Below are 6,000 nucleotides of genomic sequence, written 5' to 3' on the forward strand. Positions count from 1 at the left end.
CCCCTGAAGGCATAGTACCGCTGCTTATTAAACGACGTTTTCATTTGTGTTAGTAAAAATGTGCCAAACAGTACATGCCACTATTCATTGCTAAACTTGTTTTTCCTTCATCATCACAAGTGAATTTGGGAGCCCCCTCATAATAGAAAACTCCTTCTTTGAGAATGTGGTGCACTTGGAAAGTATTTGCGCAGATTGCTTCATTGTTTGGGGTGTTTACAGATGTGGACTGGAATGGGATGTTCAGAACCTTCTTTGAGAATGTCAGAGTTAAGATAGCCTGCAGAGATTCAACCAAAATTCCTTTTGAAAGACTGATTGAAATGAAGAAGAAGCTGTTTTTGCTTGGCTTCACTGTTGAGGGCTTTGAACAAACAGGTGGGGTTGATTCTGTTATTGATGTAGATGGGGATGAAGATGATTTTGAGGAAGATGAGAAGGCTGAGGAGGATCAGACAGGAGGACAGGATGGAACACATGGTGAACATGCTTCTGATGGATCAGGAGGTGGTGACCTAGCTATTGATGAACTTGACAAAGCCAATTTCTCATCCAAACAAAGATCCTCAAACAAGTCTGGTGCTCAGAGGATGGTGGTTACACCCATGAGAGATGATATAGATGCTGACCAGGAAGAATTTATTTTGAAATGTGCTTTGACAGCTGCTAGCCTTGATGGTTCATTTTTTGATGGACATGAACATGCTCCTGAATGTGTGAGTAAGCTTACAATTCAAAACATGGGCATTGATGGGGAAAAAGGGGATGCTATTGGCAAAACCCCTTCTCCAACTAAGGAAGATTATGCAAACATAACTCCTGAGAGGAATACTGAGAACATGGAACACTGTGAAGATCTATTGAGGTCAGTGGATATATGTGACTCTGAAAATGAGGAAACAGAAGATGAGTTGGGGGTTCTCCCTCCTGAGGCTGTCCAAATCCTCCAAAGTGAAACTTGGAAGAGATCCCTGCTGGAATCACTTACTCAAGTCAAAGATGGAGAGGCTGGTCATGAGAGCAAGACAAGATGGGAGCCTGTTGTTTCAAAAAGACCTGCTACCAGAGGCCATGGCAATGTTAACATCATGGAAAAAGCTGCAGCCTACAAGAGGAAGAAGAATCTGGAAATCCCACCCACATTCAAAGGTAAATCCTTCTCTACTATGGATAAAAACACTCTTACTAACCAGATGAGTCCAATGAACTTGATGATTGGGGGGGGGTGACATTCAAAAGAATCTTACCATTGATGAGATGGTAGCTGTAGAGAAAGAGAGATGTTTGGTTTTTGCCAACAATAACCCTGAAATTGTGCTTCCTGACAACCTTGATATTGATTCCAATGAATTAGTTAGTACACCTAATGGTGCCCCCCTCCTGGAACCAGTGGGCACTGCTGATACTTCCAGGAGAACACCAATTGTTCTAACTAAAGTTAAGCCTTGTGGCTTGTCCCACCCTTTCAAAATTAATTAATGATAGGTCTTATTTGGAACATTAGAGGTCTAGGGCAACATGGGAAGATTCAGTGCCTTTGTGATACCATTGCCAAATCTAATCATGATTTCATTGGTTTTCAAGAAACTAAGAGAGAGATTATTTCTGAGGGTCTCCTCAAGGCTATAGTTAAGTTTGATAATTTTGTGTGGCATCTCTTGCCAGCTGATAATACTGCAGGAGGAATCCTTGTGGGTTTCAAAAAAATATGCTTTGAAGTTGTTGGTTTTATTAACCAAAAGTTCTTCATTATTGCTACTATTAAAAATAAATCAAATAGCTTCGTATGGCAGATGGTGTTGGTATATGGGTCTGCCTACCCTGAATTTAAGTTAGACTTTATCACTGAACTGCATGATACTTTGTCTAATGCTTATTATCCTATTATGATCTGTGGAGATTTCAATTTGGTTAGGAATGATAAGGAGAAGAGTAGTGGTTTAGTAAATCAACAAACTGCTTTTTTGTTCAATGACTGGATCAATAGGTGGGCATTGATGGAGATTTCTATCTCTAATAGGGTGTTTACCTGGTCTAACAACCAAATTTCCCCTGTGTTTGCTGTGCTGGATAGAGTGTTCATTTATGTGAACTGGGACACCCATTTTCTTTTCTCCACTTTAGTTGCTCTTCCTAGGGTGGGGAGTGATCACACTCCTCTGGTCCTGGATACTGGTGCTAGAGCCCCCAAACACCCCCAAACCTTTTAGGTTTGAGAAATGGTGGCTCTCACAACCAGACTTTCATCATATGGTGGTGGAAGCCTGGAATTCTGTGTCTTCATCCAAATCCTCGGCTGATAATTGGATGCTTAAAACTAAAACTCTCAAGAAAAAAACAAGGGGTGGAGTATTAATAGAGAAGCAGCTCTTAAGAAAAAGAAGAGGGCGCTCCTTCTGGAGTTCGACATATTGGATGTCATGTCTGAAACCCACCAATTATCTGTTGCTGATTATGACAGAATGAAAGAGATTAAAAAAGAGTTGGATGAAGTGTGGAAGAAAGAGGAAACTACCCTTTGGCAGAGGTGTAGAGATAGAAAAATCCTAGAAGGTGATAGGAATAATGCTTATTTTCAAGCACTGGCTAATCACAAACACAGAAAGAACCATCTTTTTGAGCTAAATAGTCCTGATGGTGTGGTCACTTCAACCAAAGAGATGCTTGAGGTGGCTACCTCTTTTTTATAAACAATTATTTGCTTTTGAACCCAAACCTGATATCCATTTGGATGCTAACTTTTGGTCTGAGGATGAAATGGTTAGTAATGATGAGAGAGAGCATCTAGAGAGACCTTTTTCTGAGGAGGAAATCAAACAAGCTGTGATGAGTTCTTATGCTAGTGGTGCCCCCGGCCCTGATGGCTTGTCCTTTCTGTTTTACCAAACCTTTTGGGACCTGATCAAAAAAGACTTTATGTGGATGGTTAGAGATTTTGAAAGTGGTACCCTTGATATATATAAGCTTAACCATGCCATTATTACCCTTATTCCCAAAATCCCTATGGCTAGAGGCATGAAAAATTTCAGGCCTATTAGCCTTAATAATTGTGCCATTAAGATTTTTTCTAAAGCTATGACCACTAGAGTCTCTCCCTTGTGTGACAGGCTCATTTCCTCTAACCAAACTGCTTTTATTAAAGGGAGATTCATTTTGGAAAGTGTGGTTATGGCTCATGAGGTCATTCATGAAGTTCATAGGTCTGGATCTGCTGGCTTGATTCTTAAATTAGACTATGAGAAAGCATATGATAGAGTTAGTTGGGATTTTCTGAAAGAGATGCTTCTTTCTAGAGGCTTTGGTAATAAATGGGTGGATTGGGTTATATCCACCATCCATCAAGGTACTTTTCAAGTTAGGATTAATGATTCTAATGGTCCCCAGTTCTCTGGGGGGGGCGGGGGGGAAGGCTTGAAGCAGGGTGATCCTCACTCACCCCTTCTGTTCCATTTAGTTGCTGATGTATTCTAAAAAATGCTTCAAAAGGCTACAAGTAATGGTTTGATTCGTGGACTTCTACCACATGCCTTCCCAGGTGGTGTGATCAGGCTACAATATGTTGATGACACCATCTTATTCTTGGAGAACTCTTTGGAATGTGCCAAGAATTTGAAATGGATTCTTTCATGTTTTGGAAGTCTGTCTGGCTTGAAGATTAATTTCCATAAAAGTGATCTACATGCTATTAACATCTCTGAGCAGCTGTCTAATGATTTTGCTCAGGTCTTCTGCTGCCAATTGGGGGATTTCCCCTTTAAGTATTTAGGTGTCCCCCTTCATTTTAAAAAATTGAGGGAGGACCTTCAACCCATTATTGATAGGATTATTAAAAACATCTCTGGTTGGTTGGGAGATTTCTATCTTATAGAGGGAAACTGATTTTGCTTACCACCTGCATTGCTAGTATTCCTGCTTATCTAATGTCTATTGTGAAATTTCCCAAATGGGCAATTGATATGATCACCTCTTAAATGTCTCACTTCTTCTGGGGTAACATGGGTGACTCTCAGAAATATCACCTTGCTAATTGGGGGCTGATTTCTAGAAAAAAAGAGTTTGGAGGTATGGGGGTGCCCAATCTAAGGGAATTTAACATGGCCCTTTTGGCCTCTTGGGGAAAAAGATTTTATGATGAGAGGGATAGTGATTGGAAGAGGATTTTGAAGTATAAAGATAACACCACTTGCCCTAATTTCTTTAATACTAGGGTGGCTCTTGGTTCTCCATTCATGAAAAGTTTATCTTGGGCTCTTGGAGCTGCTAAGAATTTTTATAGATGGATCCCTGGGGATGGTAAAAGCATTGCCTTTTGGCATGACATTTGGACAGGAGATTGCTCCTTAAAAACTACATTTTGGGACCTATATAAAATCTGCCAGCAGCAAGATTCTACCCTAGCGCAGGTCTGGGTGGATGGTGAGCTGCGATTAACCTTTAGGAGATGTGTCACAGAAAATACCTTAGTAAGATGGGAGGAACTTATCAAGACTGTTGAGCCTGTTTGTCTATCTGGCTCTCCAGATCAGCCTCTCTGGATGTTGGATTCTTCTAACAAGTACTCGGTCAAATCCTTTTATAAGCTAATTAACTTTGGGGGGATTCCTTCTGTCATTAAAGATGATATCTGGAAAATCAAAGTACCACCGAATATACATGTTTTCCTCTGGCTGATTTACTATAACACGAGCTTGACTAGAGATAACTTGGCTAAGCGTAGACATGTTGAGGACATGTCTTGTGTCTTCTGCAGCGAGCCTGAAACTATCCAACATTTATTTTTTGATTGTATTGTTGCTAAAAATGTTTGGAATCTAGTTGCTGATATTTTTAAGATTGATGTTCCTAATTCTTTTGATCGGTTGACTTCCTTCTGGAAGAGAAGAACACATTTTGAAGCCTTGAACATTGTTACTGCTGCTACCTTGTGGAGCTTATGGCGTTTTCGAAATGACTTTGTTTTCCAGGGGCGAAGATGGCGGAGTATACGATGTGTCTTGGACCTGTTGGGGGCGACGATCAAGAAATGGAAAATACTATGCTCAGAAGCTCAGGGTGCGCTACTTCTCCGATGTTTAAGGCTATTGGACTACCGAAGAGGGGAATTGCTTAGGATTGCATGGAGATAAAGTGCCATCCCTCCAGTAGGACATCGCTGGGATGTAGTTGCTGCTAGTTTACAACTCTTAGCTTTGATCTTAATGTTAGCTGGCAGGTTGCTCCCTGGTTATGTCTATTGGTATGAACTACCCAAGAACTTGTAATAGGGCAGTCTTAAAAACCCTTTCCTTATCTATGGCAGCTACTCTCCGGTTGTCGCCGAGCGCTGTTAACATTCCATGTTTGGTTGATGCTTGCCTTGGCTTTCTATAAAGTTGGGGTGGGGGGAAACCCCTTTTGCTTCAAAAAAATTAGAAAACTCTCGCCGCCATGTCACTCCTCGGGGCGGCACGGGCGGAAAACCAGCGCCGGCACCGCCGCTCCCCCGTTCTCTCCCCCGTCTCGCCGTCGCCAACGCACGCTTGCGGGCAAAGCCCCCCGACGGCCGGCGGCGGCGGGATTCGTTCTACCAGCGCACAAGTGGTGGTGGGGGGGGCTCGGGTTCGTCAGGTCGGCGGCTGCTTCGGCGGCCCTGCGCGGCGTAGATCTGGCCCCTGGCGGCGCTTCGGCAGCTCCTGGCTGCGCGGATCTGGTGGAAGGTTGTGCGGGCGGGCGGTTGCTCGGCGGCGGCTCCTTTGGCGGAGTGGTAGCGGTGGCGGGACGTGCGGGCTTCGGCCCGTCCTTCCTGCGCAGCGGGATGGAGCGGGGTGGCGGCCCCTCCTCCCCGGCTAGGTGTCGCGGTCCTGGCCAGCCGCTGGCCCGGCGTGGTGGTTTGTGGGGGAGGCTCGGCCCCCCTCGGCTGCGCGGTGGGCAACCTGCGGCTTTTTGCAGTGCTTCTGGCGGCATCGGCGGATTCCGGAGGCTTCGGCTGGGCGTCTCTCCGGCGCGTGGGGGTGTGGTGGC

This window comes from Triticum aestivum, chromosome 6B, assembly GCF_018294505.1.
Source record: "Triticum aestivum cultivar Chinese Spring chromosome 6B, IWGSC CS RefSeq v2.1, whole genome shotgun sequence".
In the NCBI taxonomy this organism is placed as follows: domain Eukaryota; kingdom Viridiplantae; phylum Streptophyta; class Magnoliopsida; order Poales; family Poaceae; genus Triticum; species Triticum aestivum.